At 34.0% G+C, this 27,629-nt stretch overlaps 1 protein-coding gene across 3 annotated transcripts in view; it reads left to right on the plus strand.

Annotated features, from left to right (window-relative positions):
• Window positions 1-27,629, plus strand: part of LOC149961125 (glutamate receptor ionotropic, NMDA 2B-like) — a 176,902-nt gene that overhangs the window by 25,393 nt on the left and 123,880 nt on the right. For all 3 annotated transcript variants that reach the window (XM_090175008.1, XM_090175000.1, XM_090175015.1), the window contains one exon: window positions 13,546-13,628. The gene's annotated coding sequence lies outside the window, so the exon portion shown is untranslated. The remainder of the gene's footprint in view (window positions 1-13,545; window positions 13,629-27,629) is intronic.

Genomic DNA, 27,629 nt, shown 5'->3' on the forward strand with positions numbered 1-27,629 from the left:
TATTAAGCGGGGTTTTAGGTATTTAATAGGGAAAATTGGTAACATAGGGGTTTATTAATTATTTAGCGGGTTTATTAGGTACTTAACACGGAGATTTGGTAACATACGGAATTATTTGGTATTAAGCGGGGTTATTAGGTATTTACAGGAATATTTGGTAACATACGGGATTATTTGGTATTAAACGGGGTTATTCCGTATTTAAGGGATATTTTTCGGTTTGGGTCCACTTGCGCAGTTTTCATTTGCGCAGTTTCCATTTGCGCACTTCCCACTTCCGCAGTTTTCGTTTGCGCACGTTCCCAATTGAGCGTTTCCCATTTGCGGAATTGCTATTTGCGCAGCTCCCCATTTGCGCAGTTTGTCATTTGCGCAATTTACCATTTGCGCGCTTTTTCCCGATTGCGCAGTTTCCCGCTTGCGCGGTTTTCTCGTTTGCGCAGCTTCCCGCTTGCGCGGTTTCCCCGTTTGCGCAGTTTCCCGTTTGCGCGATTTCCTGTTGCGCAGATTTGTTATTTGAACGGTTTTCCCATTTGCGGGGATTTTTATGACTTAAATATTCACTATTAATCCTTTTTCCTAGAAAAAGGGTTATTTCTGGCAGGTAAATTTTAACATTACCCTGCTGCTAGTGTTTGTTTAATGTCCGGTTGGGCTGTAAATACCAAAAAAAAATTAGGTTTTTCTTAGTTAAAATAGCATTCGTTGAATTAGTCTCTTGGGAAAATATATATAGTCCAACAGCGACTCGAAGCTTCTCGGCCTTTAGGCTAAGATCATAGTGTAGTAACTATTTACTGACAGTTCGAGGTTTAAGGACGATTATAATGATGGCCATACCTCTTAAATAATTGTAGGCGGCACAATAAAAACGATACATTAAAAAATGATAAAAAATAAAAACGATGTTTAAAATCTAAAATAAACCGGAATTAAAAAATGTTTCAATTTCAGATAAAAATGCTGCTAATACCTTAGCATCACTTTTAAAATGGCTTCTGTCGTAGGACAATATACGTCCTCTGTAGTAGAACACCTATATGAAAACGGTGCCTACGCGCCTGCGGCGCGCCCGGCTCACCTAACCGTTGCGCGCTTCGCGCGCTAGCCTTGATATAACTACCTCTATATAAAAATATTTCGTTGAAATGACCTCCAATATAGGACAGTAAGCGTCCTGTATTTCGTAGGAATGGCCTCTGTCATAGGACAGTTACGTCCTATGTGAGAGGCCAATACCAAGACATTTCGTTAGAATGGCCTCTGTCGTAGAACACCTCCTATATGAAAACGTTAAACATTATTCTTTCCGACACCTAGGAAACATGCAGTGTAATTAAAAAGGTGCATTTTTGGTGGAAGGCACTAAATTTAAATAGCAGCCAATATACTGTCCTCAGTGTTACAGATACTACATTTCCTTTTAGCCTAAAGGCTGAGAAGTTACGATTCGCTTGTCGACCGAAGATTTATTCCCAACAAAATAATTCAACAACCGATATGTCAACTTCAAACAACTTTAAATTATTGGTATGGACAGCGCGACCGGTAATTAAAAATACACCAGCAGCACAGTTGGATGGTAAACAAGGTTACGTTAAAAATAAACTACCTGAATCTTATTTCAAGGACAATTGCTTAATATAGAATATTCAGGTCGTGAGAAGCCGCGGAATAGAAAAACCTGCGCAAATGGTAAACAGCCCCATTGGGAAACCGCGCAAATGGAAAATCTGCGCAAATGACAAACCTGCGCAAATGAAAAACCGCGCAAATGAAAAACCTATGCAAATGATAAACCGCGCAAATGGAAAATATCTGCGCAAGTGGAAAACTGCGCTTACGGAAAAAGCGCAAATGAAAAACGCGCTAATGGAAAACTGCGGAAATGGGATACTGCGCAAATGAAAACTGCGCAAATGGAAAACCGCGAAATTGCATTTGCGGAAATGGGAACTGCGCAATTGGCCCATTACCTATTTTTCTAACATAGGGCATATTTTGGCTAAAGCAGGGTTATTAGGTATTTAACAGGGAATTCTGGTTACATACTGGATTATTTGGTAACATATTGGATTATTTGGTATAAAGCGGGGTTATTCTCAAGCCCGGACTGGCCCGGGCGGCTAACCGGCGATCGCCGGTCAGATCGGGGCCAAAGAGGAAATATTTGGCATTAATGAGAAATGGGGAAAAAACAAGTGCATAGCCGGTGGGGTCAACTACTAGCCAGTCCGGCCCTGGTTATTCCGTATTTAAGGGATATTTGGTAACATACGGGATTATTTAGTATTAAGCGGGGTTTTAGGTATTTAAAAGGGAAAATTGGTAACATAGGGGTTTATTAATTATTTAGCGGGTTTATTAGGTACTTAACACGGAGATTTGGTAACATACGGAATTATTTGGTATTAAGCGGGGTTATTAGGTATTTACAGGAATATTTGGTAACATACGGGTTTTATTAGGTATTTGCTGGGATATTTTGTAATATACGGGATAATTTGGTATTAAGCGGGATTATTAGTTATTTAACACGGATATTTGGTAACATACGTGATTATTTGGTATTAAGCAGGTCTTTTAAGTATTTACAGGGCTATTAGGTATTTACCGGGATATCTGGTAACATTGGGGAATATTAAGTATCAAGTGGGGTTATTAGGTATTTAACACGGATATTTGGTAACATTGGGTAATATTAAGTATCAAGCGAGGTTATTAGGTATTTACAGGGATATTTGGTAACATTGGGTAATATTAAGTATCAAGCGAGGTTATTAGGTATTTACAGGGATATTTGGTAACATTGGGTAATATTAAGTATCAAGCGAGGTTATTAGGTATTTACAGGGATATTTGGTAACATTGGGTAATATTAAGTATCAAGCGAGGTTATTAGGTATTTACAGGGATATTTGGTAACATTGGGTAATATTAAGTATCAAGCGAGGTTATTAGGTATTTACAGGGATATTTGGTAACATTGGGTAATATTAGGTATCAAGCGAGGTTATTAGGTATTTACAGGGATATTTGGTAACATTGGGTAATATTAAGTATCAAGCGAGGTTATTAGGTATTTACAGGGATATTTGGTAACATTGGGTAATATTAAGTATCAAGCAAGGTTATTAGGTATTTACAGGGATATTTGGTAACATTGGGTAATATTAAGTATTAAGCGAGGTTATTAGGTATTTACAGGGATATTTGGTAACATTGGGTAATATTAAGTATCAAGCGAGGTTATTAGGTATTTACAGGGATATTTGGTAACATAGGGCCTATTTTGGTATTAAGCGATGTTATTCCGTATTTAAGGGATATTTGGTAGCATACGGGATTATTTAGTATTAAGCGGGGTTTTAGGTATTTAATAGGGAAAATTGGTAACATAGGGGTTTATTAATTATTTAGCGGGTTTATTAGGTACTTAACACGGAGATTTGGTAACATACGGAATTATTTGGTATTAAGCGGGGTTATTAGGTATGTACAGGAATATTTGGTAACATACGTGATTATTTGGTTTTAAGCCGCACTTTTAAGTATTTACAGGGCTATTAGGTATTTACCGGGATATCTGGTAACATTGGGGAATATTAAGTATCAAGTGGGGTTATTAGGTATTTAACACGGATATTTGGTAACATACGGGATTATTTGGTATTAAACAAGGCTATTAGGTATTTACAGAGCCATTAGGTATTTACAGGGATATTTGGTAACATTCGGTAATATTAAGTATCAAGCGAGGTTATTAGGTATTTACAGGGATATTTGGTAACATAGGGTAATATTAAGTATCAAGCGAGGTTATTAGGTATCTACAGGGATATTTGGTAACATAGGGTAATATTAAGTATCAAGCGAGGTTATTAGGTATTTACAGGGATATTTGGTAACATAGGGTAATATTAAGTATCAAGCGAGGTTATTAGGTATTTACAGGGATATTTGGTAACATTGGGTAATATTAAGTATCAAGCGAGGTTATTAGGTATTTACAGGGATATTGGTAACATTGGGTAATATTAAGTATCAAGCGAGGTTATTAGGTATTTACAGGGATATTTGGTAACATTGGGTAATATTAAGTATCAAGCGAGGTTATTAGGTATTTACAGGGATATTTGGTAACATTGGGTAATATTAAGTATCAAGCAAGGTTATTAGGTATTTACAGGGATATTTGGTAACATTGGGTAATATTAAGTATTAAGCGAGGTTATTAGGTATTTACAGGGATATTTGGTAACATTGGGTAATATTAAGTATTAAGCGAGGTTATTAGGTATTTACAGGGATATTTGGTAACATTGGGTAATATTAAGTATCAAGCGAGGTTATTAGGTATTTACAGGGATATTTGGTAACATAGGGCCTATTTTGGTATTAAGCGATGTTATTAGGTATCTAATAGGGCCATTGGAAACATACGGGATAATCCGGTAATAAACGGGGACATTTGGTGATACACGAAAATACTTACTAATGTAGAATGATATATGGTAATAAACGGGAATACATGGTTATTAACGGGAATATTTGGTAACACACGGGATCATTTGGTACGAAACGGGAATATTCTTTAACAAAAGGTTTTTTTGTTCTGTATTAAACGAGAATATTTAGTTACAAACGGGAATTTTAGATAATACGAGATTATTCTGTAATAAATGGGAATATTTGGAAAAAATACGAATTTATTCGGTAATAAACGGGATTATTTAAAAAATAAGAGGGATTATTTACTAATGCTACAAACTTAAATGTACAGAGGAATACGCAAATCAGTTTAAATGATCAATCACTTTACAGCTGGACTATGATGGATGTAATAATAATTTGGTCGTACAATGACTTGATATACGTATGTGTTCCAAAATGGAGCGACCGTCCGAAGTAATCGAAAACCCATTGTTTGAGAAACAGAAATTTAATTGAAACGTAACAATTTATCGTCTCAATATTCCTCCGTAAATTTCGCAAACTGTTCCGCTAACAATCGCCACTTTTGCGTCAAAACGCGAGGAATACAAATTGATTGGTGGCGTACACAAATCATTGGACACTAATTAATCTCTGGTAGGCGACGCGAAGCGGGTGAAAACGCATTACGTCACGAAAGCGTGAATTGCAACTACAAATCGGTCTTCAATACCCACTGGTGAATAATTGTTGGTCCAAGCGCTTCTTAATAGGCGCATGTGAAGCGTGTCCTCTTGCGGAGTATTGTAGTCAAACCAATCAATGCAACGCTCGTTAAATAAATCAAGCATCTTCTATCTTCAAGCTACGGCTAACGTAATGTTGTAGAAATGTCCGAATAGACGATTATATTAAACTTGTTCATTGATTTGCTTAGGAGTATAGTAGTAAAATGTAATATTTCAAGGCGCGCGCTGCTTAAAATTTCAATATAGAAGAGCTCGTTCAATTTCACACGCGCCTTCCAAAAGAAAAAAATTCGCGAGCGCAATAAAATTTAGTCTTACAAAATACTAACATCAAATGTTTTTTTCTATTCAGTGACTCGCGCGCTTGCGCGTAGGGGAGGGGGGAGATAAAGAGAGCCCCGTTTATTGAAACGCCAATTGGACACTAGCGTCAACGGCAACATTTCGAATCCGTGCATTACGCAATATATCTCGACACTCCGTGCGTGCTTGTAATAATAATAATTATAATCAGATAGGCTTACATCCAAGGCTCCACCGTTGGCCCTAGTCATCTAGCGAAGTTAATGCTATTATTCCAGGTGACCGGGTTACAATGCGTAGGAGGGTAGTGGAAAGTCCTTAACTTCACGTGAGTCCACTACACTTACTATTACCACTAACCTCAACAAGTGTTTATAGGAAGGAGAAACCGAAGAACTCGGGACAAATACGGCTTTAACCAGTGGGCAGAGAGAACTTGAAAACTCAACGCGGAAGCAGTTGTTCCGACTACACGAAATAAACTATCTATTTAGTTCTAAATATTTTAAGGGTTACCCTAAATTTAGGTTAGTTGAATCAGTCGACAACTCTCTCAGGACCAATAGCACAACACATTCGACGTAAAAGTTATTTACTGCAGGGTCGACTAGTTTCATTTTCTTAGTTAAAAAAACACGCTAACTTATAGATTAAATGTTTTTAATGGTTTTTTACAAACTATGATATTTTCAACATAATTTCTAGAACTTTAATTTAAATGACTGTTGCGAACGCCCAAGTGCTTGAAACTTAAAGACGAAATGAACCGACTTGATGGATTGGTTTTCCGAGTTAACAGGATTTCCAAGAAAGCCAAAGTTCCTGCAAAGTATCCTCTGTCATTGCGCCGCCAATGATTCTAAACATGTGCGAGTGATGGATCGACTGGTCCCTCTCGTGGTCAAACGGCTTGCCATCAGTGACCAGGCGTATCTGAAGTCGCGCTTCAAGTTTCGGAACAATAGGCTGGTCATGAGAGGCACGAATTGGATATCTATATGAAGAAGTATATAATCAGCTAGGCTAATACCCAAGGCACCATCTTAACTCGAAAGACAGTGCTCAGATGTCTTGGTTACCGATTCCGACACAAGCCAATGATGAAACACTTGAAGCCTCCGAAAGAATTTTATCGCTAGGAACTTCGAGGAACGTCTATGTCAAGATGTACGATTTGGAATCACTGGACATCGTGAAATTGATCTTTAAAATCTTAAATACTTTTTCTAATGATTTGACCGTACACTTTTGTTTCGTCTAAATCTTGAGGCCCAATATTTTTCATGGAAAATAACCAGAACGAAAACTTCCTTTTTTGGACCACAAATCACGAAAATACCCTGAATCATTAAAAATGTATTTTTACGTAGCTATATCATGTAGATTTTCTTTTGATCTTATAATTGATAGCAATACGGTTCCGGACCACCCTGAGATTTCGCTGTTAAATGGTTTTCGATTGTTTTAGGGTCCTCGTCCCTAGACGCGCGTATCTCGCATTAGAACTCGGTTTCACCTTACTCCAATTAATACAAGAAGTTTCGCTTCCCTAACACGTAAAACACAATTTTTCCGATTAATAATGCGTAACTTATACTGCGCATGTGCAAATTATCAAAACGAGTGGCCTTGTTTGAATACCAGTATTTCTGTCTACTTTTTGAAAAACAAAGCCTTTGCACTTACGCAGTCACCGATAGAGATATATGAAGAAAAGTTTCGATTGGAAACGACCGTGTAAGTCCAAGGTTTCGACAATAATTGTACTGTTTTTTAAGAAGCTACCAATGTCAAATGCGTCTGTTTAATATTGTCAATATTTGGTATGTAGTATGTTTTTAATTTTTAAGAGTTATATTCTCGTATTAATTTGTTTAGTGTGTTCTCTGTTTTCTTGGTTTTGTATATAATATTTTGGTTTTAGTTAATTTTAACGCTACTTTTAAATTAGTTTTGGAGTAAATTACTGTAGTTTGTAAAGTTTCATTTTATTAAATTTAATTTCTTGTACCGCATTTTAAACGTATCTCCTTTAGGTTCCTTTTATTTGTCCTTTCTCATAAAATATATTTGTTGAGTCGCACTAGCGTTCTTTTGCATTTGAATGCAGTTGAGGGAAATTAGTTGATGTTTGGTAGTTCCACGACCGAAACGAAATCTTTTTCGTGGTGTCAAGTAATATCGTTCTAGGTTTAGCAAGTGCACTTTATAGACAACACATTGTTCTGGTTTCATTTAATCTCGTTTGTTGCTCATAGCGCCTTCAAACGGCCGCCATTATTTCACGTCACAGGCAAAACACCAGTTTATCCTCTAGGGCAAATAATAACGTGACCAATCAATTAGTAGCTAGTTGTGACAAAGGTGGACAATTATTTAGCTTATTGCAGGTATGGTAGGATTCTGATTAGTCTGTTTTGTTCTTTGGGAAGTATTAATACTAACATTGTTCAGTGTAAATTAAGTCAAATCCACATTAAAATGTATTAAAAGTTCAAATGGAATTAGTTGTTTGATCTTTTTAATGCAATTTTCCCTAATTAGCCACTATTAGCTACTCTACCACATTTTAATTTCCCACTTTTTCCCATTATTAGTCACTAATTGCCACTATTTCCCTGCTTGGAAACTAGCCACACCCTCGAGCAAGGTAGGAATTCATTCCATTAAAGCAATTTTTTTTTACATTATGGTCGTCATGTTTTCTCAATTTGGAGTCGCATACAGCCTCCTTATATAATTTTAACTATTCTAATCAGTTAAATTGTCCGTAAGCTTCGACTATTTAGTCAGTCTGTATCCGGTCGAGTTCACTTTAAGCCATAGAGTAACCCACTGACATAGAGTGGAAGGCCCTATGGAAACGCATGAAACATTAATCCTAACGGGCCAACTTGTTTTCGAGGGACGAATAAATATAGTCCGAAGAGCGATGGTGTTGTTTTTACATTTCTTAGAGTATAAACTGACTTTTGTATCCAGATATTATACATAAACTTTAGGCCAACTTGTTTATTTCACGCCTCGGAAATAAGACGTTGCGTACGTAAGTGTTCACAAGTTTCGCTGATAGCCTTTCACTCTATGTTAAAATCCGTATCTCAAGTGAACTAGGTTCATCATTCAATTTATAAACCTTATTTTGTTTCTTAATTTTATTTATTCTAAATGCAACAACATTTTTTCTTATATTTTATTGGTTTTTAAAAGGTTTTATTTTTCAATTCCCATTGTTTTAGAACGTTGCGATAAATAAACCAGTAGTATATTTATGAGATAAAGGTTTTTCAAGTTACTTAGGCAATTGATCTGGATCGTTTAAAAATTCAGATTTCTGTTAACTGCTTTCATTCCGTCACGTGACAAAGGTATACCTTTATGCTACGTAAAATACTTAATAAGGTAGCCCCACCCTCAATATTAAAATGTTTCTGTTGCCCATTAATTTTATCAGCAATTAAAAAGGAAAGATTCCGCTCGTGGTGTCCTACGAAAATGATTTATTCGTTTTAAAATGACTTTCTTTGTGATGAACGCTACCCGTTGGACTATGCTCTGGATGCAATATTTATCATTAGAAAATTCGAGATAATTCAAGAAAATTTGGAGTAGAATTTATTAAGTAAGCTAAGCCGCGTGTCGCTGTCGTTCTCTTTCGAACCAAAGTTCATGGTAAACTATGGCTAACATAAAATGGAGCCTTTTTGTTGTAAATTTCGGGATTTCTACACTCTTACTCCAGGCAACAAATCATTACGCTTGCATTACTACCTCTTATTGTGCAAAGAATGCTTTGGACATGTTCCAATATTGTGACATTTTGAATGATTGTCGATGAAATTAACTTCTCATCTTTAAGCAGGGCAATGTAAGCACCCTTAGGCTGACATGTTACGTAAGAACATAGGCTGCATCCCTACTCGGTCTTCATTTACTCTAGTTTCGGAGACGACACAATATTTAAATAACATCTTTGTTGTTGCAGTCAAAACATTGTCGAATGGAAAAGACTCAAACAATTAAAATCCATAAATGGAACGTAATTTCAATTTGCTTATTATTGATATTAGCAAACCAATTAACCATGCCTTTAATATACTCTTTCGAAAATACACTGTTGTTCTTGAGAAATTGACCAAGATTGTAGGTCAACCTTTTTTTTTGGTTTTTCTACGAGTTTTAGGTTTCATTTCTGTCTCGCCATATTATATTTTATACTTATGATAATTTTCAAAAAAAACGTCTTTTGGATTTATGTATTGCGCGTTATTTGCTTATTCAATATCGTACATTTTATCTCGCTCAATGTTTACATATTTGGGAAAATTTGAAGGTTATTTTATTTCGGGGAATTTTTCAGGATGTCTTATTGATTCAAACCAGCGGCGCGTAATGTCTGTCTTGTTCTATCCAAACCACAATTAAAATTGACAAGAAATTTTCGGTTAATAAAATTCCAATATAACATCAAGCCAAGTTGATATTCCTAAATGACCACATTTGATAGAATCAAAACTAATTTATTTAAAAAGTTAAGCAAATAACTATGAAACATCCTCTAATATTAACACAATATCTGATTTAAAAAACGTTAACGATGTTTTGTAATTTTTATTACATTTAAATCGTGGCACGTTATTCGTTCTAGACAACTTGAAGTTACTATACAAGTTAAATATCACTGATATTACCAATTAAAACGGAGGGTTGCAATTAGGGTCAACTTCTTGATTTCGTACAGACTCGGGCGTCATAATTAAAACCAGAAACTCTCAAAGTCACTGTACCTGCCCAAAGGTAAAAGCTAAATCCCCAGTGCAACGCTGTGAGATAGCGATGGTAAAGCAACGAAAGCTAACCGAATACAGAAATATGGACCTCACGTGATTTCTAGCGACAGTCGTAATAGATCCCAGATACCACAAATAAGCGCAAATTCCACACACAAATAGTTTTCTGACAATTGAAAAATCCCGTATTAAAATAATGAGCTCCTAAAGTTAACTCGATCTCGCTACGACTTAGGGTTAAGCTACTGAGAGGCAGGCTCGGGCTAAATAATGCAAATTACGCTTAGTAATGACATGATGGCTTGTCTGCTCTCTTTATCGCGTAGTGCAGCACGCGCTTAGTCTTGTTTCGAAAATTATGCGAGTTTCGCCTCCACTATCTATTCAAAGGCCTTCATTTCGAAAAATGGCTAGCCATCTATTTTCTCCCCGGGCCGCCTTGAGACCGTATGTCTATATATATAGACAGCGCCTCTAGTGGCCGAGAGAATAAACACTATGTGGTCCAAAGACCAAAATGTTAAACTCGCTGGTTTAGTTTTCGGTCAGAGTATGATGGAGGCAGAGTAGCGACACATGTGATAGTGTTTCTATTATTAGAAGACGTACGTGCGTGACTAAATGTAGCGTTCCATTTTTTATTGATCTAAAATCATTTCATAACCCAATGTACTTTTACAGGTATCTAAAAATCCAATCTTAATCTAGAATTTCAGATCTGTAACTTCAGAGAACCTATCATAAATCTTGAACTTCAGGTCTGTAACTTCAGAGAACCTATAATAAATCTTGAACTTCAGATCTGTAACTTCAGATAAAATATTCTACATTTTGAACTTCAGATATGCAACTTAAAATAACTTATCCAAAATCTTGAACGTCAGATCTGAAACTTCAGATAACCTATCCTAAATCTTGAACTTCAGATAACCTATCGTAAATCTTGAACTTCAGATCTGTAATTTAAGGTAAAATATTTTAAATCTAAAACTTCAGATCTGTAACTTAAGATAATCTATCCTAAATCTTGAACGTCAGATCTGTAACTTCAGATAACCTATCGTAAATCTTGAACTTCAGATCTGTAACTTAAGATAACCTTTCCTAAATCTTGAACTTCAGATCTGTAACTTAAGATAAAATATTTTAAATCTAAAACTTCAGATCTGAAACTTCAGATAACCTATCCTAAATCTTGAACTTCAGATAACCTATCGTAAATCTTGAACTTCAGATCTGTAATTTAAGGTAAAATATTTTAAATCTAAAACTTCAGATCTGTAACTTAAGATAATCTATCCTAAATCTTGAACGTCAGATCTGTAACTTCAGATAACCTATCGTAAATCTTGAACTTCAGATCTGTAACTTAAGATAACCTTTCCTAAATCTTGAACTTCAGATCTGTAACTTAAGATGAAATATTTTAAATCTAAAACTTCAGATCTGTAACTTAAGATAACCTATCCTAAATCTTGAACGTCAGATCTGTAACTTCAGATAACCTATCGTAAATCTTGAACTTCAGATCTGTAACTTAAGATAACCTTTCCTAAATCTTGAACTTCAGATCTGTAACTTAAGATAACCTATCGCAAATCTTGAACTTCAGATCTGTAACTTAAGGTAAAATATTTTAAATCTAAAACTTCAGATCTGTAACTTAAGATAAGCTATCCTAAATTTTGAACTTCAGTATTGTATTTTTAGATAAAATATTCTAAATATAGAAGTTCAGATCTGTAACTTAAGATAACCTATTCTAAATCTTGAACTTCAGATAATCTATCCTTAATCTTGATAAAATTAGCGAATAAGTCGATTTGTCCATTAAGACTAATGAATAATGGACTCTCTACTTATTCGCTGATTTTATCATCCTTTACATTACAGTTCATAGGTGGTTCCTTTTAACGTTGCATATCCTAAATCTTGAACTTGCCACCACCCTCCTACGCATTGTAACCCGGCCACCTAAATTAATGGCTTTAAAAGTCGCTTGATGACTTAGGCGTTTGGTGATGCCTTGGGTATTAGCCTAGCTGATTATTATAATAAATCTTGAACATCAGATCTGTAATTTCAGATAACCGATCCTAAATCTTGAACTTCAGAATAACTAGGCTTATACATCGATTCACAAAACACGGAAAATGATCAAAATGAAGTGGCCCGCATTCTAAATGAATTAAGTTAGTTTCAATCGCCGCACCGCCATCTATCGGAATGAAACATATCTATTTGGATTGTACTTGACACAAAAATAGGAAATTAAGCTGACGTCATAGGTAACCGAGTTCACGATGAGGTATGATGGCAAAATATCAACCTCGTCTGTTTTTTTCTCTAAGTGGGCATGTGTCAGATACTATTTGAACTATCTAACTGACCACCGTTATTACCAAAACCGACATAAGACCCAAAAGTGTGTGTTCTCCACCTTTGCTTCCTTTAAAATATTTACTCACAATGGACTACATAGCCTACTAGTTGGAACAGTACTAGCAACTTTATATTTAGTCTGTAATCTGGCACCATTTCCTCACCCGTTGACATACGTTCTAAAACGCCTCACTCGGTGGCTCTGAAGTGGAGAAAATTTCCAATTTTGATGACGTATTTTTAACCCCCGCTTCCACTCCCTCTTTTGACAAATGCGACAAGCGCTCAATAAACATTACACCTTACTGATGCACTTTTGGGTCTTATGTCGCTTTTGTTGTTACGTATAGTCGCTTTCAATTTCTTGCAGGACAACACTTTAAGGAAAAACATTTTTAAATAATGTAAAGTTGACCAAAATTAGATGTAATAAACCGAATTTTTTCTACCAAAAAACGTTGGTGACTAGTAGTTTAACTACTTTTGAATCGGAGTTTTCAACGTGAATATTTCAAGAGAAGTGTTTTATTAACTACCTAAAAAGCAATCTGGTGAATCTTTCCAGAAAATTCGCGTCAGTCATTCTTACTTCCTGTTTTACAAATGTCAAGTACAAACATATATTTTGAAAAATGTATGAGTAAAATAAACGTATTAATGTTTAAATTTTTAAACCAAAGTTTTACTCAATTGCAATATTTATCTCACATAACTCTGTGTATAATTGTCCGTATAAATAGTGCTTTTGAGAGGAAGTTAAAAGCTGTTTGAATACTTCTCGACTGTGAGTGGTGAATTGAAATCTCGGCTTTTATTGAAATAACGTGTAAATTTACTCATATGTATGGTTATCTTCGACTTCTAATTTTTCGTTTTATTCTTGGCAGTGTTAACAAATGATGTCACTAGGAGGCGTTGTATTTGTTTGAATTTGGAAGCGACGAGGCTAAGCAGATATCGTTAACTAGTAGTAAGTACCTGATAATTTTTCGAATGTTTTCAATGTTTTGTAGAAAAATAAACTGATTTTACGAGAATGTTTTGCGAAATTAAAACATTCTAACTGTGACGTCATATAAAACTTTGAAATAGCTCCACTTTTTAAATAACTTACGCGAGTTACCTTAAGTACTTAAAGCTTGCTTTCGTCAGTCAATATTTGATTCAAATATTTATATCTGACATTGCTTATTCCAACAAAGGTTGTACAACCAACATTTGATCCCAACGTTTATGTCTGACATTGATTATTCCAACAAAGGTTGTAAAACCAACATTTGATCTCAACGTTTATGTCTGACATTGATTATTCCAACAAAGGTTTTAAAACCGACATTTGATTCAAACGTTTATGTCTGACTTTGCTTATTCCAACAAAGGTTTTAAAACCGACATTTGATTCAAACGTTTATGTCTGACTTTGCTTATTCCAACAAAGGTAGAAAAACCAACATTTGATCACAAAGGTAAACACTGGTCATTCAAAAAAAGTATATTGTTGCTTTGTTCACAAAATGTTTGCAAGATTTCTACCGTTCATTAAATTTGGTATTGTAGCTTTTCACACCTTTTCAACCCTCATTAATTTTATGTATTCTCACTTCCCTTGTCGATTTTATATCTACGATTTCATTTTTACAAAAATACTTGTAAAACCAGTAAAACATTTTTTGAAAATCATTTATAACATTATGTAATATTTAAACTATAACCAATGTTTGTTAGTAACTAAATTATTCGGTTTAAATATTTGGAGCTGCAAGAATTGCTCATTTTGAAAAGTTGCCCTACTTTGGTGAGCTCGTCTAATTGCCAAAATTTTCTTCCTTCTTACACTGAACAACACGGCTGATCTGTGCAATACCACGAGTCAACAAAGCCAAAATAATCTTGTTGAAAATTCCAATTAATTTTTTTAATTTTAAGAAAACTCTAATTACGTTCGTTAAATTCCAATCACATTCCAATTGTTTCCCCCAAAGTACCCAATGTAATAAAAACTTTAATTTAAGGAATTCCTTAAACTAAATTAGACATATCTCAAAAACTAAATTGTACTTTGTCCTTGCTCGAGCAGACCTACGTAAAATTTTCAACTTTCCAAGTCTTTTCACGTCCAAGCCGTGCCAAACCATCTCCTACTATCTTGTATTTTTCTCAAAAGTATTTCATCTAAAAAGAATTTTAATTTCGGTAATTTCTGAAGCTAAATTAGACATTTTTCTAAATCGTTCTTTGTCCTTATAGTTCTTTGGCAAATTGAGCGGATTCTTTTGTTTTGTAAAAGGTAGAACCGTTCATAATTGAGCGTAATTTAAAAACACTGGAGATTGCTAAAAGAAAAAATAAACGTCAAAGTCTCTTCTGGGAACCGCAAAAGCTCCTTAATGAAGATAAAGCGCACTTGACTCCCTCCGAGTTAAACCTAATTTAATTTTACGCCAAATTTTCAGGCTCTGTAAAAAGCGTCTCAAGCCTCTAAATTGAATTAAATTGAAGGCTTCATTAGTTCCGCTCCACACTCCTGCATGGCGTATCCGTGTTTTGCGGTTACTGGCCATTATTATTAGCTTTTAAAGGAAAGTAATGGTCGATGCTGTTCAATTGGAAATAGTGAGCTTTCGGGTAGTGTGTTTTGAATCAGCCGCAATTGGGATTGAATTAGTTAACGATTTTTCATTGATATCTTTTATCTTCGTTTCATTGTACCAAACTAATTGAAGTTGATTTTGTATTAACGTTTCTAATTTACACCAAGAATCTATTTATTTATAATTAGGGATAATGACAAATTTAAAACGATTTTTAGTTCTGTTCTCAATCCGTTTCATGCTCGAAAACCAAGAACTTTTACAGTAAATAAAAATCAAATTAATGGAAATTATTAATGAAGAGTTAGTTGACTACTCAAGGATTAAAGTTATATAGGAATAATTAAAATAATTGCCAAAAGTGACTTAATTACCAAAAGTGACATAATTACCAAAAGTGTGACAATCCCTGTACTTTCGTATGCTAAAGGTTTAATGAATGCTCGACTCGAGATCGTCCACATAAAAGACTATTTATGGACGCCTTTCTGGATCTTTATTAGTCTATGGTATTATATCCTAGGTAGATAATAATAATAATAATAAATAATAATAATAATCTTTATTTGGTTAGTTCAAAAAAGTGTTATTACAGGAATTATGGGCTAAGTCAGTGAGTGACTTTTAAGCCGCAACACAGGCTGCATACAACTATTTGGCATCTCCACAGAACGATGAATAATCAAAAAGTACACTAACTTTGACCAGTGCTACTTAGTTCCTCCGTTCCTCACTACGAGGCGTTATTTGTTGGTTTTAACTTCCTTCCCTCCCCAAGGAATACTACCCCCTCTCCCCTCCCAACTTGTATTTCGCTCATAACATTCATTAAGAAATAGGTCTGTTTGACACACTTTTGGTAATTATGTCACTTTTGCCATTGCTAATGATCAATGGCTGATCACGAAATTGCTCTAAATTAAAACGAAGAAATATACTTCATTTCTTGCGTGCAATCTAGACTAGTTGAGATATGTATTGAAATCAAATCATTTTTGAAATATATTTATGTTAAAAGAATGTATTTTTTTCTACTGGGGAGAATGGGTACCTTTCACGCAATAAAAATAATTTTGTCATTAGCTCCCAAAAACGGCCGTCTCCCGATTGTAGGGAATGACGTGTTCCCCCCCTCCCCTCTCGTGCCATGGGGACATTCGACGATGATGTCCGCAACTCGTCTCAACATTAGTCCTCACATAAAAATAAATACAACCTGCAATATCAAATTCTTCAGTGTTTTAAAATTAGATGGTCATATTAAGCCTTGATAGAACTCGTTAGTACAGTAAACAAACTATAAGAGACTAGTTTTAATGTTTGTTAAATCGTAGAATCTTTTAAGGGGATTAAACACCTATGACGTTTTGCAGGACTATAGAAACTGCGTTGCACTCTTAAAAAAAAAAGTTTATTTTCAAACAATAAACGGTTTTCTCTTGTCTCATATTTAACACCTTAACAGGTTTATAAAGTGGGTTTATCTACATCTTAAATAGCAATTTTTCTTTTTGGATGTTTATTTAAACTGTTTGGGATGCTTTTGTCCTCCGTTTTGCTCGCTTTATAGGCTTTATTACATCGTTTTTGGTAAAAAACTACTCCCTTCAAGGTTTTAAGCTACTTCCTTTATGGTACAAAAATACTCCTTTTACGGTTCTAAACGACTCCCTTTACGGTACAAAAATACTCCTTTTACGGTTCTAAACGACACCCTTTAAAGAGTTAAACTACCCTTAAGCGTTCTACAATACTCCCTTTAAAGTGTTAATCTACTCCCTTTAAAGTGTTAATCTACTCCCTTTAAAGTGTTAATCTACTCCCTTTAAAGAGTTAATTTACTCCCTTTAAAGTGTCAATCTACTCCCTTTAAAGTGTTAATCTACTCCCTTTAAAGTGTTAATCTACTCCCTTTAAAGAGTTAATCTACTCCTTTTAAAGGGTTAATCTACTCCCTTTAAAGAGTTAATCTACTCCTTTTAAAGGGTTAATCTACTCCCTTTAAAGAGTTAATCTACTCCTTTTAAAGGGTTAATCTACTCCCTTTAAAGAGTTGATCTACTCCTTTTAAAGGGTTAAGCTACTCCCTTTAAAGTGTTAAACTACTCCCTTTAAAGTGTTAAACTACTTCCTTTAAAGAGTTAAACTACTCCCTTTAAAGAGTTAAACTACTCTTTTTTAAGAGTTGAACTACTCCCTTTAAAAGAGTTGAACTACTCCCTTTAAAGGGTTAAACTACTCGCTTTAAAGTGTTCCACTTCTACCTGTAAAGTGTTAAACTACTCCCTGTAAAGTGTTAAACTACTCCCTGTAAAGTGTTAAACTACTCCCTGTAAAGTGTTAATCTACTCCCTGTAAAGTGTTAATCTACTCCCTTTAAAGTGTTAAACTACTCCCTTTAAAGTGTTAAACTACTTCTTTAAAGTGGTAAACTACTCCCTTAAAGTATTTAACTACTATTTATCTACTGCCTTAAGGGAGCTACAACCTACCAGGTGTTAAATCAGTCTATTAAGCGTGTAATATAACACCGTTTATACACCGTTTCCAGTTTTAAATTTGGGACAAGGAAAAACCCTGAAGGGTGTATATATTAACTGTAAAGAGTGTCTTTGATATATTTTAGACCATTAAAACCATTCTTAGTAAAACCGAATGTGTCGCTACTCTGTTTTTACACCAGTTGATGAAATATTTGACAAATCATTGTCCCTGTTAAATTTGATGGTTCTTTGAATATTTTTTGAGAGTGCGAAGGGAAATTTCGTTTTCCAGATTATGATTGGCTTCTTTAAAGTCCTTTGATATTTCTAAACCAGCCGAATATAAATATTTTCACTTCCAACTTCCAAAAAAAGTGACTTATTTTTTAATTATATTTCGACTTCTAGTATGGGTTCGGGAAGTATTTAGCTGTAGAAGCACTAGAAAAATACTGCTTTTCAGATCGTAACTATATATATTTAAATTTCATTTATTTCAGTCTTTCTTAAAACCAAAAAAAACTCTATCCAGCGGAATAAATTTGGGCATCATCCTCGAGTTCGGTTGTTTCGGTGTTTTCCGCTCCAAAAATAGTATTTTCTTTCGGTTAAATTCGAAATTTCTTTCCTTTTTTGTGGTGACCTATTTTCAAGTTAAGTCATTGATAAATGTCCTTGGGCAACTGTATTTGATAGAGGTTAGGATATACGACTAAAAACCAGAGGTGGACTTTTATACGCTTTAAAAACTGCATTTCCATTAAAAAAAGTATTGTATAATAGGTTTACATTTTTGTTTTTTCGGCTCTGCGGACGAAAACCTAATATCCTGTGGGATAGTAGGTTTTCGTCGTCCATATCTCTGAAACGAAACATTTTTGAGCCCTAAGGCACTTTCGATAGACATTGGCCAACCACTGACACCTAAAGTAAATATAAGATATGTGACGAAATTATAGGTACCCAAATGTAGAAAGTAAATTGCGTTGGGATATTTTCTTATTTATAAATCATTTTTTAATTGCAATAGTTTTGGAAAGTCACTATTTTGTTTGTTTCGATTATAACTATGGTTTCTTCGGAAATTTGTAATTTGGAAAATGAACATGAAAATGCAAAGAGATTCATTGGTTTTTGAAGGTTCCATTCATTGCTTTACAGCAAAGGTACCCACATGGACGATCTTTAGTAAATGGACATCTTGACGTTTAAATTTCTTCTCTCTTAAATTTACTATAACCTTATAAAAAAAAATCTACAATAAACTTTCAAAATGGCGATTTTTTTAAAATTGTATGTTCCAGTCCATTTTTTTCAAAACTACGTACCTACTTTTCAGATTCATAAATAAACTTGTGGAATATAAGGGTGATATCCCATATAACCGAATTACCTCTGACCGAATAAATATATATCCAATATATAAATATAAAAATAGCACCCAGTTGGTGGGGTCCCATTCACCGAATGAATTAATATCCGATATTTAAAAATAATAATAATTATGAGGTTAGCGGGGTTCCATTTAACAGAAACAAATAATTATTAGATTGGGTTGGCTATACATAGTTTGCATCCCTACGTCATCAATGACGCAGTTCCAAGTATAGATATAAGAACCAAGAATAAATATTTAATTTGAGCAAGAATGAACGGTTCTTTGCCGCCATTTTGAAGGTGTAGATTTCTTAGTAAAACAGGAGGGTTAACAGTTTCAATCGTCTGTTTGCGGATTTTAATTATTTTCAAATGATTAAGGATTTATTTTCACGTTAAAAATGGTTATCTGCCTGGTTAAAAATTGTTCGAGTAGTTCAATTACCAAGGGAGAGCGAAAAATGTTTATTTTATTCGATAGTGAAGGTAATTGTAAAAAGGATGACCGCAAAGGCCTAACTTTGATAAGCTTTGTTAACTTCTTTTCGTAGATATTTCTGTCGTAATTTGATATTTTATTTAAATAACCCGGCCTTAGAATCTTATCTGGCTTTGTTTAGGGCCCATTTAAAATTTTAAAGCATAAATCTAATACGTTTTGTAGCTTTGACGAGATTACCAACAAAATGGCTACCTATTTAGTAGCTACGCGCGAAATGGTTTGAATTTTTGATCGCCCTCCCAGTTTCCTTGAAGACCATAGGCCCCTCCCTTCGGTGCAAACTATGAATATGTACAGGGGATTTTAATATATCCCTATGAACTAGGGTTGGGATAGCTTACGTTAGGAATGTCCATACCTGAAATTGTTTGCAAGTTATCTCCCTACTGGTTTAAGGGGTTTTCCCCCGCGATCTTCGGTTTCCCCTTCCACAAAAACCTGTTGAGGTTAACGGTAATAGTTAGTGTAGGGAGCTGTTGGCTCGAACGCGGGGCATGCAGGGCTTGCCACCACCCTCCTACGCATTGTAACCCGGCCACCTGAATTAATGGCTTCAAAAGTCGCATGATGACTTAGGCCTAAGGTGGTGCCTTGGGTATTAGCCTAGCTAGCTGATTATTATGCAATGTTTAATTTTGATTTAATGCGTGGCGATTTTTGTGAAATTTAGCGGTAGCTTTTTAATTAATCGGATAATTTTTTAATTTCAATTCAATTTTAATTTTTGATTTTCTCTAATTTGTATGTCCCAGATAACATTGAATAAAATAATACTGAATGATTGCAAATTGTAAGTTCCTTGTTAATTTATTTGAAAATTGTAAGGCTCGGTCGAATGGGATTTCGGTTCTATGGGTGAAAAGCAAATTTAAGGTTTAATAGTGAAGACTGAAGAGTCATATAAAATCATGTAAAATTGTATGTTTAATAATAAAGAATCATTTAAAACATGTCATATATAAGGTAATAAAGGAACATAAAAATCATGTAAAATTTTGTTAAATAATAAAGAATAATTAAAATCGTGTAATATAAAATGCTTAATTAAGATTCATTAAAATCATGTAATATAAAAGGTTTAATAATAAAGATTCATTAAAATCATGTAAAATTTCATGTTTAATAATAAAAATTCATTAGCATTTAGAAATAAATTATTGTCTATTACTTTAAAGGATTTAAAGAGAGAATCAAAGCCTAGCCATCCTTAACTACATATTTCTCAGATATGCGTTTTAACTTTTATCATTACAAGTTTAAATTTCCGGTGGCCGGGAGATTACATAAAATGACTTGGGTGATCCATCATCCTTATTTTGGCGTTGTGTCGCTTATCGCTTCTCAACTCTGGCCTTCCATCTGGAAATTTCAACCGTTATTAGCCAAAGGATTCCCGCTATTAACGATCTATTTACGGCAGATTATACGGAATATATACTCTCTATCAGCGGCTTCGAGCGCCATCTACTTTCGTAACACTATACTAAGACTATAATCTTTATCACAACAATGACCTCTGGTGCTCGGATTATGAAATAGAAGCGACTAAATGTAGCTACGGTGGTCAATTTCATATTGTGGAAATTGCGACATCTTGTTTGGTTTCCGAAATCAATGACCAAATTCTTCGCAGTGTTTTTATTAATTTAGGTAAGGTTAATTTACGGTGAAGTTAAGGTTAGGTAAGGTTAGGCTATGTAAGTTGATCTTTAGATAAGGTTACGTTAGGTTGTCTTTAGAGTAGACTAGGTCAGGTTTTGTTTAGTTAAGGCTTTGTTAGGTTGTGTTTAGATTAGGTTAGGTTATTAGACTAGGATTTGCTTAGATTATTAGACTAGGATTAAGTTTGGTTATGTTTAGGTTGGGATCTGTTTAGCTAAGGTTTGATTGTGTTTATATTAAGTTAAGTTACGTTTAGATTAGATTAATCTAAATTAACTAGGCTAAGTAAGGTTAGTTAGGTTAGGTTAGGTGGAGTGAGATTAATATAGTTTAGTAAGGTTTAGTTTAGCTTATGTTTAAATTAGGCTTAAATATAGGCTATTATGTTAAGTTAGGTTTCTTTAGGTTAGGTTTCATGATTCATTGCGAAAGTTCGTCTACTTTTTATTCAGAAAACGTTAACATATGTTTCAACATGAATCCATACCTCTACTTTGAATGGTTATCGCGGCAGATATTCGCCTCGATGTGGCTGACGGTTTTTTTGACGTCACTATGTTAACTTAACAAACAACAACGTGAGAGGGGAGCGCTCGCAGAGGGGATTTTTTCTCTCGTACGCCGTCAGAGTGATCTTACCATACGCAATACGCATTCCAAGTAGAGGTATGTATTCCTTGTTTTGATCGTATTTATGAAATAACGTCACGAAAATCTTAGGTAGCGAACATTATCTCCAAAGTATGCGAAGGTGGATTGGAGTGCCATATTCCTAGGTATATTCTTAGATCTTACTTTGGGTTGCGAGAAGAATTTTAGAAATGAAAATTTCGAACCATTGTTACGTTAATTCACAATTAATTAATTAATTTTAATTAATTAATTAATTAATAATGTGGCTAACAGCGGGTTTGGTTTGAAATTAAAACCTTCCTTTTTTTCAAAGTTTATGTTGCCCGAGGCACATTAAGCGTTCGGAAATTAATATGCATAAGCATCCGAGTAACTTAATTATTTGATCAATAGATGGCCTTGTTAGTTCTCTTCCGATTTTTGAAGGCGCAAATTTCAAATAAGAGCACCCACAGATAAATTTTATCTCGCCACTTATGGACTTTGCACTCAAGCTCGCCTGATAAAATCATCATGTTAATTTGCCTAGACACATTAGTCGTTTTCTGTCAAATTGTTAGACCTTTTTTTGCAAAATCTTTTAAAACACGGTTGCCATGATCTTTTTAATGTAGAAACGGATTTTATTACGATTGGCCGGTGTTGAGGTATTTAAATTCAATTTATATATTAAAATATATTTATGAAAATACTTTTATTTCACGCTTAGATTTCTTCTTAGTGGCAGACAATACATTTAGCCAACTCTAATCTAATTATATTTACCATAGATCACTTTGTTTAGCGAAATTTATTTCCGGTGAAGGCCGATAAATCTAAGCCTTATGCATTGCTCGAAGGTAACAGCTTAGAGCAACAAACAGAGCACCCCACACAAGGAGAACGCAACACGTCAAATGTCGTGCTTTTTCTTGTGTACAATTTTCATGGTTAGACGCTTTAGCTCCTGCTGCCGTCGAAAAGGGAAAATTCGGAAATTTTCTCCCCCCTTTCCGTATAACGTTCAGCGTAAAGGTTCGTCCAATGAAATTTGTACACAGCACTGCGTTAGCATGTTCTCCTTGTGTTTATTGCCCCTAGGTAACAACCACTTTTAATATAAGTAATAGTTATTATTTAAAAAGTTTCTAATTATAAGTAAATATTTTAAACCTTTATATTTGTAATAGTAGCTTAAATTAATTAAACCAAAACCTTCCTCAATAATGGTTTCTACAACCTTTCTAAACAGTAATATTATTACTTTCTTCTAAAATTTTTAAAGGGCCATACCGGCGTTTAACAAATATGTATTTCAGTCGAGTGGCCCCAGCCATGCCGTACCTCGTTATAGCAAATTCGACCAATAATATTCTGACATTCCTACTTCTGAATATTATGGGGGTGTTGAATATTTGTAGGATTTTATCGAAAATTTATCAATATAATATTGACTCTAAATCAGTCTAAGAAAAATATTTTTGATAGTATCCCATAAAGGGAACTTTGACTTAAAATTGCTAGCTGTTTGGTATTTGTGAATCACCCCTTATTTGTACATGTACTCTTTATCTCTAGTCTTTTAAAAATTTGCCGAAATAGCGCGTGAGGGCGCGTGACGAGTTTTTAAAATAAGAATAGAAAAGGCCTAAAAGGGAAAAGGTTGTTGTACAAATTAGGCTCTGTAAATCAGAGTAAAATCTATAAAAAAAAACGTTGAATTTATAAACTCCAAAAGAGTTAAGATTGTATAACGGAATTCTACAATTTTAGATTTAATAGTTAGCAAAGATTTTCAGTCGTTTTTGATAACTTGATAGCTAAAAGCTCTCCCTAATGTAGTTGCGTATAATAAAGGGCGCAACAGGGGGTACACTAGTGAAGACCAGTGTGAAGAGGTATGAAATAAAAAAACTGGCTAAACCGGGACTAATGATGTGGAAAACCTTTTCTTTCTGGGTGGTTTTTCCAAAAGGATTGCTCTGAAGCGCGCTGTTTTTATCCAAATATTCCATCCCATTAACTGCCAACGGATTGGTTTATCCTTTTCACGACAATGACAATTCCGCGTGTAATTTTCCGGGCCAATAACGTAACTAGAATCTACACATTTTCCCAATCCATTACCCTCTTTGTCCTCAAAAACGACCCCGCGAAACCGCGTAAACTGTCACTTGCCGGGTCGATCTTGCGAGTGGAATTCTCGGAGCCCGGCGTATTTACGCTGATTCCACGCGAGACAATCTTCGAAAGAATCGATCTTCGGTAGCTGGCATTTCTTTCCCCGTTGCCAATAAGAAATACGTGATCGATATGGTTTCAACAGGTCACTTTGATTCTTGTTTTTTGTTTCTTCAACGCCCTCTGGATGCGCCCCGAAAGAATGGTTTTGCTGTTGGAGTTTCTTCATTTTATGAAAAATACTTTAGTTTCGTAGTATAGGAATTCCCACACCAAATAATAAGTATATACCCATATTTTGTGTAAAATATTTTCATATTTTGTGTAAAATATTTTCATATTTTGTGTAAAATATTTTCATATTTTGTGTAAAATATTTTCATATTTTGTGTAAAATATATTCATATTTTGTGTAAAATATTTTCATATTTTGTGTAAAATATATTCATATTTTGTGTAAAATATATTCATATTTTGTGTAAAATATTTTCATATTTTGTGTAAAATATTTTCACAAATTCTTAAGAAAAAGCACCCAAATTTTTATGAATTATACAAAAATCCTTATGAAGAAATATACCCAAATTTTTATTAAGAAATATACCCAAATCCGTATGAAGAAATATAACCACATTGTTATGAAGAAATACACCCAAATTATTATGAAGAAATATACCCTAATCTTTATGAAGAAATAAAACCAAATTCTGATGAAAAAACATACCCAAATTCTTATGAAGAAATATACCCAAATTCGTATGAAGAAATATACCCATATCGTATGAAGCAATATACCCAAATCCTTATGAAGATATATAACCAATTATTATGAAGAAATATATCCAAATTAGTAGAAAGACATATACCCAAATCCTTATGAAGAAATATACGCAAATACTTATGAAGAAATATACGCAAATACTTATGAAGCAATACACCCAAATACTTATGAAGAAATACACCCAAATCCTTATGAAGAAATACAGCCAATTCCTTATGAAGAAATACAGCCAAATCCTTATGAAGAAATACAGCCAAATCCTTATGAAGAAATACAGCCAAATCCTTATGAAGAAATACAGCCAAATCCTTATGAAGAAATACACCCAAATACTTATGAAGAAATAAACCCAAATACTTATGAAGAAATACAGCTAATTCCTTATGAAGAAATACAGTCAATTCCTTATGAAGAAATACAGCCAAATCCTTATGAAGAAATACAGCCAAATCCTTATGAAGAAATATAGCCAAATCCTTATGAAGAAATATAGCCAAATCCTTATGAAGAAATACACCCAAATACTTATGAAGAAATAAACCCAAATACTTATGAAGAAATACACCCAAATACTTATGAAGAAATAAACCCAAATACTTATGAAGAAATACAGCCAATTCCGTATGAAGAAATACACCCAAATCCTTATGAAGAAATACACCCAAATCCTTATGAAGAAATACACCCAAATCCTTATGAAGAAATACACCCAAATCCTTAGGAAGAAATACACCCAAATCCTTATGAAGAAATACACCCAAACACTTATGAAGAAATACACCCAAATACTTATGAAGAAATACAGCCAATTCCGTATGAAGAATTCACCCTAATCCGTATGAAGAAATACACCCTAATCCTTATGAAGAAATACACCCAAATCCTTATGAAGAAATACACCCAAATACTTATGAAGAAATAAATCCAAATACTTATGAAGAAATACAGCCAAATCCTTATGAAGAAATACAGCCAAATCCTTATGAAGAAATACACCCAAATACTTATGAAGAAATAAACCCAAATCCTTATGAAGAAATACAGCCAAATCCTTATGAAGAAATACAGCCAAATCCTTATGAAGAAATACACCCAAATACTTATGAAGAAATAAACCCAAATACTTATGAAGAAATACAGCTAATTCCTTATGAAGAAATACAGTCAATTCCTTATGAAGAAATACAGCCAAATCCTTATGAAGAAATACAGCCAAATCCTTATGAAGAAATATAGCCAAATCCTTATGAAGAAATATAGCCAAATCCTTATGAAGAAATACACCCAAATACTTATGAAGAAATAAACCCAAATACTTATGAAGAAATACACCCAAATACTTATGAAGAAATAAACCCAAATACTTATGAAGAAATACAGCCAATTCCGTATGAAGAAATACACCCAAATCCTTATGAAGAAATACACCCAAATCCTTATGAAGAAATACACCCAAATCCTTATGAAGAAATACACCCAAATCCTTAGGAAGAAATACACCCAAATCCTTATGAAGAAATACACCCAAACACTTATGAAGAAATACACCCAAATACTTATGAAGAAATACAGCCAATTCCGTATGAAGAATTCACCCTAATCCGTATGAAGAAATACACCCTAATCCTTATGAAGAAATACACCCAAATCCTTATGAAGAAATACACCCAAATACTTATGAAGAAATAAATCCAAATACTTATGAAGAAATACAGCCAATTCCGTATGAAGAAATACACCCTAATCCGTATGAAGAAATACACCCAAATCCTTATGAAGAAATACACCCAAATCCTTATGAAGAAATACACCCTAATCCGTATGAAGAAATACACCCAAATCCTTATGAAGAAATACACCCTAATCCGTATGAAGAAATACACCCTAATCCTTATGAAGAAATACACCCAAATCCTTATGAAGAAATACACCCAATTCCTTATGAAGAAATACACCCAAATCCTTATGAAGAAATACACCCAAATCCGTATGAAGAAATACACCCAAATCCTTATGAAGAAATACACCCAAATCCGTATGAAGAAATACACCCTAATCCGTATGAAGAAATACACCCAAATCCTTATGAAGAAATACACCCAAATCCTTATGAAGAAATACACCCTAATCCGTATGAAGAAATACACCCAAATCCTTATGAAGAAATACACCCTAATCCGTATGAAGAAATACACCCTAATCCTTATGAAGAAATACACCCAAATCCTTATGAAGAAATACACCCAAATCCTTATGAAGAAATACACCCAAATCCTTATGAAGAAATATACCCAGTTTCTTAAAGAGAAATACACCCAAATTATTAAGAATAAATATACAAATATCCTTATGAAGAAATATACCCAAATTCATATAAAGAAATATACCCAAATTCATATAAAGAAATATACAAAAATTCTTATTAAGACATATACCCAAATTTTTATGAAGACATATACCCAAATTCTTATGAAGAAATATATAAAAATTCATATAAAGAAATATACCCAAATTCATATAAAGAAATATACCCAAATTCATATAAAGAAATATACAAAAATTATTTTGAAGAAATATACCCAAATTATATTTCCCTGAAATTTCGGGTAAAAGATCTATTAAATACATTAGTGGTATCAAAAGTAGCATACTTTTGGTGGTATGTACATCACCTAAAATAATCTGAACTACTCTTCCCTATACACACTGAATAGCCGGATGTATTTAGCCCATAGTTTCTGGATTTTTAATTTGAAAATAAAAAAGCCCTTTACGAGGAGCC

The sequence above is a fragment of the Leiobunum rupestre genome, chromosome 1 (assembly GCF_980474605.1).
Source record: "Leiobunum rupestre chromosome 1, qqLeiRupe1.1.hap1, whole genome shotgun sequence".
In the NCBI taxonomy this organism is placed as follows: domain Eukaryota; kingdom Metazoa; phylum Arthropoda; class Arachnida; order Opiliones; family Sclerosomatidae; genus Leiobunum; species Leiobunum rupestre.